The sequence below is a fragment of the Ovis aries genome, chromosome 1, assembly GCF_016772045.2.
Source record: "Ovis aries strain OAR_USU_Benz2616 breed Rambouillet chromosome 1, ARS-UI_Ramb_v3.0, whole genome shotgun sequence".
Taxonomy (NCBI): Eukaryota; Metazoa; Chordata; class Mammalia; order Artiodactyla; family Bovidae; genus Ovis; species Ovis aries.
In genome coordinates this window covers 210,111,889-210,125,097 of record NC_056054.1, presented here as the reverse complement: position 1 = coordinate 210,125,097, position 13,209 = coordinate 210,111,889, and the positions used below count along the sequence as shown (strand labels likewise).

At 39.3% G+C, this 13,209-nt stretch overlaps 1 long non-coding RNA gene across 2 annotated transcripts in view; it reads left to right on the top strand.

Annotated features, from left to right (window-relative positions):
* Positions 1-13,209, top strand: part of LOC121816904 (uncharacterized) — a 289,186-nt gene that overhangs the window by 250,238 nt on the left and 25,739 nt on the right. For both annotated transcript variants that reach the window (XR_009595011.1, XR_006056612.2), the window contains one exon: positions 11,300-11,363. This is a non-coding gene — a long non-coding RNA (uncharacterized LOC121816904). The remainder of the gene's footprint in view (positions 1-11,299; positions 11,364-13,209) is intronic.

The window sequence follows — 13,209 nt, the reverse complement described above, 5'->3', positions numbered from 1 at the left end:
ATTTTAAGGATTTAGGTTCACCCATTTACATAATAGATTTCTCATGATCGACTAAGTTAATATTAACTCTTTGGACTAAAATATTTTAATGCGTTTTTTGCCAAGATCTGTTATTCATTGAAAGCAGACAGGTATCAGCTAATGCTGTTTCTTTACAAGTTTGGCTGAGCTATTTAAGTGAGCTGTAGGCCTACTTATTTCATTAGCCTAAGTATTCAAATCTGATTAATATTTGGACAGTATTTAGTTAGTAGTGTGAAAAAGACTTTTGAAAATTAACCCTGTCATATTTAGGGAAGCAGTTAAAAATGTGAAGTAGAATAACCTCTAAACTGTCTTCATAGAACAACTAAAGAATTAGCTCAATTTAAAACAAATCATACGTCATTTAGGAAAGAACAGTTGAAATGCATGCATATGATATGGTTTTACGGGAAAAAAATAGTCACTGAAATCAAGAGATGTGAATCCAGATCCTGGCTCCTTCATAATGCTAGGGGTTCAACCCTTGTGTAAGTCATAGAACTTTTCTGAGTTTCAGCTTTTCCAGTTGTTAAATGAGGATAATCATGCCTGTCTTACAGACTCACTGTGATATGAGATACATATGTGAAGGTGCCTCGCAAGAATAGAATTGCAAGATGAAAAGGAAGGCATGAAATAGGAAGTGAAAGGATGAAGGATGGAGAAGTGAAGGCAAGGAGTCTCTTCTCCACTCCAAGCATCACTAAAACCCTTTATCCCAGACCCTTTCCCTTTCAGTGGCTCACCTTTTCTCCTGTCAGTAACCATCTGCCTTCTCTAAAATAAAGTCAGTGGGATAAAGGACATGTGATACATATATACAGTGGAATATTACTCAGCCATAGAAAGAAATGAATCTGAGTCTGTTGTAGTGGATGAACCTAGAGCCTGTTATACAGAGTGAAGTAAGTCAGAAAGAGAAAAACAAATACCATATATTAATGCACATGTGTGGAATCTAGAAAAATGGCACTCATGAACATATTTTCAGGGCAGGAATAGAGACCCAGATGTAGAAAATGGACTTGCGGACTTAGTGGGATAAACAGAAGGTGGGATGAATTGAGACAGTGGCATTGTCATTGACATATATGAACTTCCCTGGTGGCTCAGATGGTAAAGCATCTGCCCGCAATGCAGGAGACCTGGGTTTGATCCCTGAGTTGGGAAGATCCCACAGAGAAGGGAATGGCTACCCACTCCAGTGTTCTTGCCTGGAGAATCCCATGGACAGGGTAGCCTGGTGGGCTACAGTCCACAGGGTCGCAAAGAGTTGGACATGACTGAGCGATTAAGCACATTAACATGTATATACTACCACGTGTCAAATAGATAGCTAGTGGGAGCTCAGCGTGGTGCTCTGTGGTGACCTAGAAGGGTGGGATGGAGAGTGGGAGGGAGGCCCAGGAGGGAGGGGATATATGTGCGTTTATGACTGATGCACCTTGCTGTATGGCAGAAGCCAACACAGCATTGTGAAGCAGTTATGACTCAAGTTACTGAAATCTGCATAACAAAGGCCCTGACCGAGAGGACAGGCAGAACTCTTCCGTGGCTTCCTGGTAAGGGGACAGAGCAGTCTTCTGTGTGGATAAAACTTGCTTCCTCATTTTCCTATCTTCCCTTTTTTTTTTTCTTTTTAAAGCAGACCAGAACAAGATTGCCGTCTGAACTCTTCATAAGCTGATGGTAAGAGGGGGTTTAGGCCACAGCTGTCCAATAGAAACAGAATGTAAGTCACAGGTGTGAACCACATATGTGATTTTATTTCCTACTAACCACATGTAAATAAAACATAAAAGAGATTAATTTTAATAATCTTTTGTATTTTACCCAACATATGCAAAATATTTATCTCTTCATATGTAATCAATATTATAAAATTACTATGCATCCTTTTTTTTTTTCTTTTTGCATTGCAATTTGGGCTAGCCCCACTTCAGGTGCTCAATAACCACATGTGTCTAGTGACTACCATATTACATGTGTCTGTATGTGTGTGTTTAGTCCTGCCTGACTCTTTGCAACCCCATGGACTTTATAGCCTCCTCTGTCCATGGAGTTTTCTAGGCAAGGATACTGGAGTGGGTTGCCATTTCCTACTCCAAGGCAACCCAGGGATCGAACCCACACCTTCTGCATCTCCTGCATTGGCAGGAAGATTCTTTACCATTGTGCCACCTGTATGGTGACCTGCGCCTTCCTGTATGGCATCAGTTCAGTTCAGTCGCTCAGTCATGTCCGACACTTTGCGACCCCATGAATTGCATAGGTCAGGTTTAAGACTAATTCTTCCCCTTCCCTTTCTGCCCCAGCCTGACCTCTCTTAAAGCTGTCTGAGAAATTTAGGAATAAGCTAAATCACCAAGCCCAGATTTTGTCAGGAGAGTGAGAGGCAAGCAGACAGTAAATTAACCAGTATTGTTGTCCAGCTGGTGAGTGCCACAGCCAGAGCTCAAACTCAGTTTTTCTTGATTCAATTTGTTGTTCCTTCCAATTAAACATCTAATTTATGGATAACAATTTATAAACGTAACTATTGGAGCTCAGATAAATGAAGTCACAGTGCGTTTCACCGAGAGGAATTGATAAATTCCTCAAAGAATAAAATGACAGGTACCTGACACAATTATGTGATCGAGTGGGTAATGCACTGGCCCCTTAATACCATGAGAACCTATTCTCCTGAATTTTATGGAAAAAGAAACCTAGAGGCCTGATTTGCCATGGGAAAAAAAGTCTATAAAAATCCTTTAATATGTCATCCTCACATTGATGTTGATGACTCGTGCAGTACATAGTACTATACTTGGCTCATAGAATCTCATAAACATTTGCTAAATCACATTATGCACTTAGTAAATAGAAGATCAAAGCTAGAAGTAGTATTGGAAACTGTCTAGTGTAAACTTTACAGAAGACAGTGGGGGCAAAGCGCCCAATAATTCAGCAAATTTTAGTACCTTCTCCCTCCCTTTAATGTTTCAGATCAGAGAAGTGACTTGCTCAAGGTCATACAGCCACTACTTTGTAGAATTCCAAGTCTCTGTATATGCCTAGTGACTTTTTAAAAGCATACCTTCAATTCCTCTAATTAGACAGAATTGAATCCATATCTAAGCCATGTCTTGTGAATGGAGGGAGTTTGGAACCTCAAGATACGACATCTAAATTGGAAATTTAGAAAGCATTTACTGAGCCTGAGAGAATTATCTGTTTCTTGAGAGTGCTGTTAAAAAGCTACAGGAAAAAAAAAAAAAAAGCTACAGGAATGCAGTTATTTTGAATTTGTTTTAGTGCCCTGGTATTTTTAGAAGTTCCCCATAAACACCTCCCTTGAGGAATATCGGCACTTGGCATGCCGTGGTACCTCAGGATGCCTTTAGCAAATGCAGTTGACAACTTGACAGAACATCTGGATTCGTGTGTTTCTGAGAAAGCCCAGGTGCCTATTCAAGATATTCTTGCTTTTTGACTCTTCAGTTTGGCTAATTCTTCCCTTCTTTCTTGAGCTCAAGCAGACTTCCTAGCACAGAACCTGGCCACCTGTCAGGATGGAGTTATTTCTGCACAAACACGTGGCTAGGTTCCAGACTGCCAGTTGTTCAATACAGACTCTTTGTTCAGATAATTGAGGGCATGTTTATAAAGCGAGGGCCAGAGCAGGAAGGGCTGTGGAGTGGCATCCACGCTGAGAAGTTTGATGAAATCAGGCCTCCATATAACTTGGTCTAGCATGGTGATGTTGTTCTGAGAAGTGAGGTGGAAGAAAATATCCCCAGGATAAAAAAGAACAGGATGAAAAATCCTGGTTAAAAAAAAAAAGAAAAACAAACAAGATATGGATTTTTTCCTTCCCAGACAGATTGTTAAATAGGCTTTACTTGTTCATTGGGGTCTGGTAATGAAAGTTGACAGGATATTAAGGTTATTTCAGGTTCTACTGTCTCCCAGGGTCACATAAGCCTTCTGTTATGCATGTTAATCCATCTCAGCATTCCTGCCAGGAACTGCCTAAGTAGGGCAATCGGTTTAGTATGCACCCTTCCCTTTTACAGTTTAGTTGAGAGGCAAAACCTACCAATTAGCAGAATATTCATTGAAAATCAAATGATGTTTTGCTATTCTGAAGACACAGCACCAAAATTTGTGATTAATAAATGATGCATCCAACTGCTATTTCCTCAGAAATGCAAATCAAAAAGAAGAAAGCCATATCTCCCTCCTCCCCCATCTCTTTTTTGGTGCATGCGCACACATGCTCAGGTGTGCATCTGTGAATGTATCTAAAACGAAATGTTGATTTTAACTATCATAGACCTAGACCGGAAATGCTGGTCGGCTCCTGCCAAGTCCAGCTTGTATTCTGTCCTTCTTCCTCTTTAGGCCTGCCACTTCATCGTCTGCAAACCTACCACCACATATCCCATTAGCTATGGAAGGGGAACAACATCAGAAAGAAAATACTGGAGATAAAATTAAATCTTGGTGAAAGGGAGATTGCAGAGGTGTGATTGCAGAACCAATCCTTTAGCAATCATGTGTGCCCCCCAACAGGGGCTTGCTTGGTGGGGACATGCCCCCACCATGGATAGAGGAGCCTGGTGGGCTACAGTCCATAGGGTCGCAGAGTCAGACACAACTTGGTGACTAAACAAAAACAAAGAGACACCAACAGACATTCTACTGGACAGTTCCTTAAAGGAGACTGTGAACTTCTTGTGATTATAAAATAACCAGAACACCCTATTCTTGTGGTTGTTGCTATTTCAACCTTAAATTGATTATTTTCCACAACTGATGACCGTCATGGCAATAGCAAAGAGTTTGGAATTCATTTGATTGGTAGAATCCAGCTTTACCACTTACTAGATGTGTGACCACAAGGAAGATTCTTAACCTCTCTAAGCCTCAGTTTTCTCATATACAAATAAAATGGGAATAATTGTACCTAGATCTTAGGATTCTTACAAAGGTAAATGAGATATATGTACTCTTTGGCTCTGTAATTGGTGATCTTTTAATGGTCACTACAGTGATGATGAAGACAAATAAAAATTCAAGATTAGTTCCAGTGAACTGTTGCCACCTTTCGTCTGCTTCTTAAGGGTTATGACATTATACCAGAGCGAGGATGCTATGTACCCTAACCTAAGTGGTCAGTGCAGAAGGAAAAAATACCTCTTTTTACCCACATTTATCTTTGAACAAAACCATAAAAATAGGTTCCATTCTCTTCTCTTTTGATAAAAGCAAAATGTATTCACTCTAAGTGGCTATTAGAGGGCCAATCTCTGTACAGTCCATTCTATATAATAGGTACTCAAAACTCATTCACTCTATAATGGCTTAATATTTTCTGTACAGTGACTAGTGGTGGTGGAGGCTCCTAATAAAACATTACATCAACTCTTGAACCTCTGAATCTTTGAGGCAGATGTTTTTGTAACATCCTGTAAATACTCCAATCATCTCAAACTGCTGGGATTTCACCTTTGTACCATTTTTAGAAATGTACCCACTGAGTAATGGGCCTGTCTAATCTGCTTGACGTTTATTGGTGCTCAATGTGCAGCAAGGTTGGGAGATGTAGCAGAGCACACTCTAAATAAATCAATGGAAGAAAGCAAACTAAATCACAGGGGGAAATTACAGTGTCCAAATCATTTATACACTGGTGATTACCATTTCACCTGGGTCCAACTGATGTCACACAAGAGTCTCTAAAGCCCTTGGAATTATTCGTCAGCCCGCCTAAGCCTGCTCATCCACACTTCCACACTGTTATCGCCTGCGGCGGCAGTGACTTACAATAGTCTAGCACAGACAGATTAATTAGCAAGGAAGGGAATGTGTGGAGTAGGAAATGGGCTAGATTCAGGGGGTTCTGCTACCACTTCTGCTCTTAGCTAGCTGTGTCTTCTTAGGGGAGTCACTGTGCATCTCTGGACCTCAGTTTCCTTAACGAGAAAATGTATGTGTATCTATGTGTATATATGTGTTTTTGGAAGTATGTGTGTAGAAGATTGGTTGTAATTTTCATAGTTTTGAAAAGATCAGAGCCTCTGTTTCACTGTTATCTAACTCAGAACTTAATATAGAAAACTGATAAAAACAGAACTTATGTTTGGGCAAAGGGACCCAGAGCAGACTGGACTTTTACCCATATCCTATGGCAATTCCAAACAGACTTTCATAGATACCTAGAGTTCTCCTGTCTGTGTGATTACATGGTCTGTAAAGCCCTACCAACTCTAATTTTATTTGAGTCTATGGCAAATTCACCTGTACAGATAAAATGTTGGGTTTATGCAAATAATTTATTAGTTTTTAATTTATTATTTTGCAAGTTATAAAAATAATTTATCAAATAATTCTTTATAGTAGTTGGTTTCAAGTCTCATGAGTCTGTAGTTTAAGTTCCTTTATATTTTACTAATTTAAAATAATAAAAATGCCCTTTGTGTATTGTTCCCACCACCTATATTATTCTTATAACAAATGGCTAAATTGTGTTCATTTAAAACTCTAAGCTCCTTAGAGAGTCTGTTTCCAGTTAGGATGGTGAAAGTCCCAAGAGACTGTTGTGCTCATCCTGGTGATGAGAATAAGTTGGATCATCTGCAAAGTCATAGATTTGTCCCCCATTAGGGACTCGAGGATTCTAAGAAACCTAAATGAATCACATTCCAGGAAACACAAGTGTTTCCTAGAAGAGCAGAGATAACTAGAGATGCCTTGAAACTAGTGGAGGAATGAGAGGTGGGGTGAATCTGATACAGACTGGGATAAGGAAAAATCAGGCAATTGCTCTCCTTGGAATTTACCCAAAGGAAATGAACACTTCTGTCCACACAAAAACCTGCACATATTTATAGCAGGTTTATTCATAATTGCCAGAACTTGGAAGCAACCAGGATATCCTTCAGTAGGTGAATAGATAATCTGTTGTACATAAAGACAATGGAATATTATTTGGTGCTAAAAAGAAATGAGTTTATTAAGCCATAAAAAAACACGAAGAGATCTTAGATACATATGCTGAGTGAAAGAAGCCAATTTGAAGACGTTATATATGGTATGATTCAAAATTATGGAGACTGTGAAAAGATCTGGTATTGCCAGGGTTTTGCAGTCAGAGGGATAAGTAGGCAGAGCACAGAGGATTTTTAGGGCAGTAAAAACACTCTGTATGATACCTAATGATAGATCCATGGTATTATACATTAGTCTAAATCAATAGAATATAATACAACACCAAGAGTGAACTGTAATGTAAACTCTGGACTTCAGGTGATTATGGTGGGTCAGTGTAGGTTCACCAGTGATATCAAATGTACCACGCTGGTGAGGGTGCTGGTAATGAGCGAAGCTCTCCATGGTTTTGGGTAGAGTGATATATTGGAAATCTCTGTACATTCCTCTCGGTTATGCTGTAAACCTAAAACTGCTCCAGAACAAAAAATAGTCTTTAGAAAATAATCATGTAAACATATTAAGGTGTTAATGGAAAAGGTGAATAAGAAACATGAATATGAACAGGGAGTCTTAGCAGAGAAATTATAACAACAACAAAGACAAATAGAAATGTTGTAAGTGAAAATGAAAGGAAGAGGGAGGGGACATATGTATGTCTATGGCTGATTCATGTTGATTTTGGCAGAAACCAACACAGTTCTGTAAAGCAATTATCCCTTCAATTGAAAAATAAGTAACTTAAAAAAATTATCTGATGGGATTAATACAGCATGGTGATTTGTGTCCTTTTTAAAAGTAGTTTCTTTAAAAGTTATAATACATGTTTATGTTATCCCAGTCTACCTTCAGACCACATAAACTAGTTTATAAGCAATGTAAAAATCTTACAACCATAAAATTCTCTTTATACCTCTCTTACTCTTCTTGCTCATGTTATCACACATTTTACTTTTAAATATGTTAAACCTTCAGATCATTGTTATTAATTTGTTTAAATGGTCAACACAGTGATTCAGGCTTTTCTCTCTCTCTCTTTTTTTTTTTTTTTTGGTGTACCATGTCTTGCAGCATGTAGGATCTTAGTTCCTGAGCCAGTTGAACCCATGCCCTCTGCATTGGGAGTGTGGGATCTTAACCATTGGACCACCAGGAAAGTCCCTAGGCCCTTCTTTTAAGTATCTTTCATCCAACATATTCTATCTTTCCTCAATCCCCCACATTTGGAATATAGTCATAATAACTGGTTTAATGTCCCTGTCTATTAATTTTATCATGTGTCATTTCTGGGTCAGTTTTAATTGATTGATTTTTCCTCTAGTTATGGATTGTATTTTCCTTCTTGGTGTGCCAGGTAGCGTTTGACTGGATGCCAGACATTGTGAATTTAACCTTGTTCTGAGTGTTGTAGGCTTTTGTATTTCCATGCATATTATTGAGCTTTCTTTTGAAACAGTTAAGTTACTTGGAAACAATTTGATCTTCATGGATGTTACTTTTAAAAGGTGAAATGAGAGCTTAATTTGGTCTAGAGTTAGTTCTTCCTAGAACTGAGGCAAGGCTTTTCTGAGTCCTTTAACCCAGAAGTTATTTGGCAAATGTTTCTGTAAAGGACCAGGTGGTAAATATTTTAGGCTTTGTGAGCCATCTAGTTTCAGCTTTAACTACTCAACTTTGTCATTAACTACTCAACTCTGTCATTGAAAGAAAACAGAAAATGCATAAAGAAATGAGTGCAGCTGTATTCCAATAAAACTTTATTTACAAAAATAGGTGGCAGGCTACATTTGTCTTGGGAGCCATGGTTGCCTACCCTAATCAACCAAGCTTGATTAATGAGGTTTTCTCCCCCTGTGCGGAACAGACCCTATTCCTGGCCTCGAGTGAATTTCGGGTGCTATTTCCTGGAACCTCTTTGAGTAGTGTCCTCACTTTTATTTGTTCACCAGTACTTGGCGGAATATTTAAGGGGGATCCTTTCTCTGCAAACTTTGGAATTTTTCTTTCTGTGCAGTGCTCTCTCTCCCTCGTAATCTGCTCTGTGAACCGTTGGCAATCTGGCTTTTCTGAATTCCCTTCTCTATTTCCTCAATTCAGGTAGTCTGCCCTTTCTGCACCATGGTCTGTAATCTTTTTCCAGAGGGTGAATTGGGGCACTCAAAATAGTTCTCACCTTTTTTGCCTCCCAAGTCTCAGGGATTGCTATTCTTCTTTGCTTGATATCTAATATCTTGGAAGCTGGTCTTTACAGAATTTTAAGTGGAAGGGTAAAGCTGGTCCCTGTTATTTTATCTTTGCCAGAATATATAGTAATAATACCCCCTGGAGAAGGAAATGGCAGCCCGCTCCAGTATTCTTGCCTGGAAAATTCTATGGACAGAGGAGACTGGCAGTCTATAGTCCACGGGGCCACCAAGAGTTTTCATGATACATGAAGCTATGTCCATGAATTATTTCCCTCTAGAACTTGCAAATAGAGCTCTCTTCTGTAAGCCAAAATAAGCATCAAGCACACAACAGATGAATTTATCCATCTGTAATAACGCTGTCTTAGAGAATGACTGGGAATTAAGTTATTAGAGAAGACTTGTGGAGTGTGCTTCCCAGGTGGTGCTAGTGGTAAAGAATCTGCCTGTCAATGCAGGGACATAGGAGACCTGGGTTTGATCCCTGGGTTAGGAAGATCACCTGGAGAAAGAAATGGCAAGCCAGCCCAGTATTCTTGCCTGGGAAATCCCATGGACAGAGGAGTCTGGTGGGCTACAGCCCGTGGGGTCCTGAAGAGTCAGACATGACGGAGCACAAGCATGACATGGAGTATGCAGGTCTAATTAAGATCAGAATATGTTCAGAAATTAGTGGTAACTGAAGAAGCTACAAAATGATCAATTAAGTTATAGCCTATCTCTCTGAAGTATTTATTAATCCCATTTATTTACTATTATTTCAATCTCCACCTTCGACCCTCGAGCTGACCCTCCTTAATGACAAAGGCATAATTCTTTTTCCTCTCTCTTTTCATCTAGCATTATAGCATGGGCATAAAAATATTTTAAAAATGTCTCAGGTAATTCTAATGTACAGCCAGGTGGTTTTAATATAACTGCATGCTGAATAACACTAATTGAAGTAGCATCTCATATAAGAAAACACCCCATTTCAAACTGTGGCAATCATGAAAAATTTTTTTCATTCAGTAAGTGTTTAGTAAAGGCTTTCTATGTACTCAGCACAGAACAGGTGCCCAGTGGGTATAGAATGAATAAAGGCATGGTCACTGTTCTGAAAATGCTTACCATCTAGTTAGGGAAACAAATACGTGTGAAATAATTGAGCAAAAACACAAGCTGTGGATAATTAGCTCTGGAATGGAGTGGACAAACAGTATGCTGCTGCTGCTGCTGTTAAGTTGCTTCAATCGTGTCCGACTCTGTGAGACCCCAGAGACGGCAGCCCACCAGGCTCCCTGTCCCTGGGATTCTCCAGGCAAGAACACTGGAGTGGGTTGCCATTTCCTTCTCCAATGCATGAAAGTGAAAAGTGAAAGTGAAGTCGCTCAGTCATGTCCGACTATTCACGACCCCATGGACTACAGCCTTCCAGGCTCCTCCGCCCATGGAATTTTCCAGGCAAGCATACTGGAGTGGGGTGCCATTGCCTTCTCCGGGACAAACAGTATAGTCTATAAAAATTCAGTAAAGCAGAAAGTCAGTGCAATCTGAAGTAAGGCTTCAGGCAGTCAAGGCAGGCTTTGTCAGAATTGGTGTTTTTCTTCAAATAAAACATTTTGAAAGTATATTAATAAGAAAATAGAAACTCTTACTTGCTAGGGACATCCTTTCTTTTTCAATTTAAAATGGATCAATGGAAAATTTGAGAACTAGGTTACACAGTAAAATTAATGCTAATAATTTCCAAAAAAAAAAAAGTGTCTCAGTAATTTACTTGTGTCTTCAATGTCTAGAAATTCTGTTGGCAATTTAAAAATGCTTTTTCTCCTAAAAGAAGCATATCTGATACTATTATTATTATTATTATTTTATTTGAGATGAAAAGGGAGGGATACTTAACACCTAAAACTAATTGTTTTATTTTTTGGAAATCCAAGAAAGTTTTTTCATAAACATATCTCCTCATTTTCAACATGTGCCTTTATTAAACGAAAATATTTAGTCCACATTTTCCTGATTTATTTGACCTAAATAGTGCTTTGTGAAAACTATTCAATTTTTGATCGAATTTAGCTTTTCAAAGAGCTTTAGGTCTCTCTATCTATATCGATCTCTCTATCTTCTTTCAGAAAACCAAGAAATGTTTTCCCAGGAGCAGAAGCAGATGGAGACCCAAAAGATCAGATCAAAAATGTAAGCAGAGCTCTCCTCTTATCCCCATTTCCACTTCCCTTCCAAATCCCACTTGGAAGGCTGGCCCTCTTGTTTGGTGGCCTTTGCCTTCTCTGACAATGGTAAAAGGAGGCCTTTTTAAAATAGAAGCAGTGGTGCAGCACATCCTGTTCAAGGAACAGCAGTGTCTGCACTTGTGTCTAATGCGTGAAGCAGCTGTCTGAGTTGCTTGCCCCCAAATTGCCTTTGGATAGAAGTAAACAAACATGGACATCCAATGGAGTATATTTGAAACTGACCTCTGAGGCCATCTATTTTAAGCAGATTGTAATTTTGCAAAAGACATGGCCCCATTCCAAATGTTTATTTAGTGTTGAATGGTTTCCAATTGGCTGGTTGGTCAGCTTTTTTTTCTTTTTTTTTTGATGGTGTTGAAAACAAAGATACCAATAATAGATGTTGGATTTGCACTCATCTCGGTGTACAGCTATTCATTTTTTGGGGGGTGCCAGAATAAAAATTCACTGTGGGGAGAGAGAGGCGAATAAGTCTGGCTGCACGGCAGCTGGTTTTGTGGCAACCATTATTATTTCTACCCCATCACACCTGGATGTTAACCTTGTTTAGGAAAGAGCGTTAAAGTCCCTGCCAGCGTAGTTCTTTTTCATGGACTGCCTACTGTGTGCAAAGCACTGGGCTGAACTTCCTGTACATGATCTCCTTTTGCTTTCACAATGACCAGAAGCAGCAAGTATGGCATACTCTCATTTTAGAGGTGAGGAAGCTGTGCTACAGAGACCTCCAACTGTAAGTTTGAAGTGAAGGTTAGTCCCAAGGTCTAATTCCAGAAGTTACTGCCGCTTTATTTCATGAAAGGTCCACATTAACCAGATTTCCCCTCCCCTGTTGTATGTGCTTATGCCATAGCAATTCTTTTCCCTTCTACCTGTCCCTGGTATGAATTTTGGCTCCAGAATGTGACAGAATGGATGCCTAGGGATGAATATATTTTTTTTAAGTGGTAGCATTTATTATCCAAGTGCAAAAGAAAGAGTCCTTCAGGGGATTGTGCATGTGACCATATTTTCCTACACATATTTAGAAAGGAGACTAAAAAAACGAAAGCAAAAATAAAAAAAACCCTCACAACTGTTCTTGCAGATCATTCATCTCACTTCCCTTTGTGCACCAAATGTTAATTTGCTTCTAGAAGAGACTTCTTTAAAGAGAACCTTGGGTTAAAAAGAGCGATAGGTTAAATTAACTGCATCTTGGCTACTGAAACTGGTCCTTGTGTGCAGAAGGGAGATTTACTCAGCCTTTTTCTCTTCCTAGTTTTGGGTCTCTTTCACTGAGGCAGATAAATCATCAATTTTGAGACAGCTCTTGAGGACCTTCTGTCCCAGACATCTAGAGTCACCTCCTAATGGCAAACCATTGTGAGCAAAAATGCCAAGTGTTCCTGTACTTATAAGTCACATCCTTCTCTGTGTAATCATCTTGGCATTACTTTCACAGCCACAAAGTTCTGCGTCTGTGCAAGGGTTTTCCTCTAAGCAGCACTTTTAGGAACTTGAGGAATTGCTGAAGGTAGGGAAAAGTTTTAGGAGATCTAGATTCTAATTAACTTTTCCTGGAATTAACAGTCACCATCCCCTTTGTGCATGCAACTGGGACTCTCAAAGACAAAGGGAAGCACTGAGGATGACAGCAGCCCAGGCCCAAAAAGCTCACAGAATCCTTCCCCTTACCGAGATTTTCTTTAAAGGGTTTGTTTGGTTTTTTTTTTTTTTTGATGTGGACCATTTTTTAAAGTCCCCGTTGAATCTATTATTATATTTCTTCTGTTCTATGTTGTGTTTGTTTT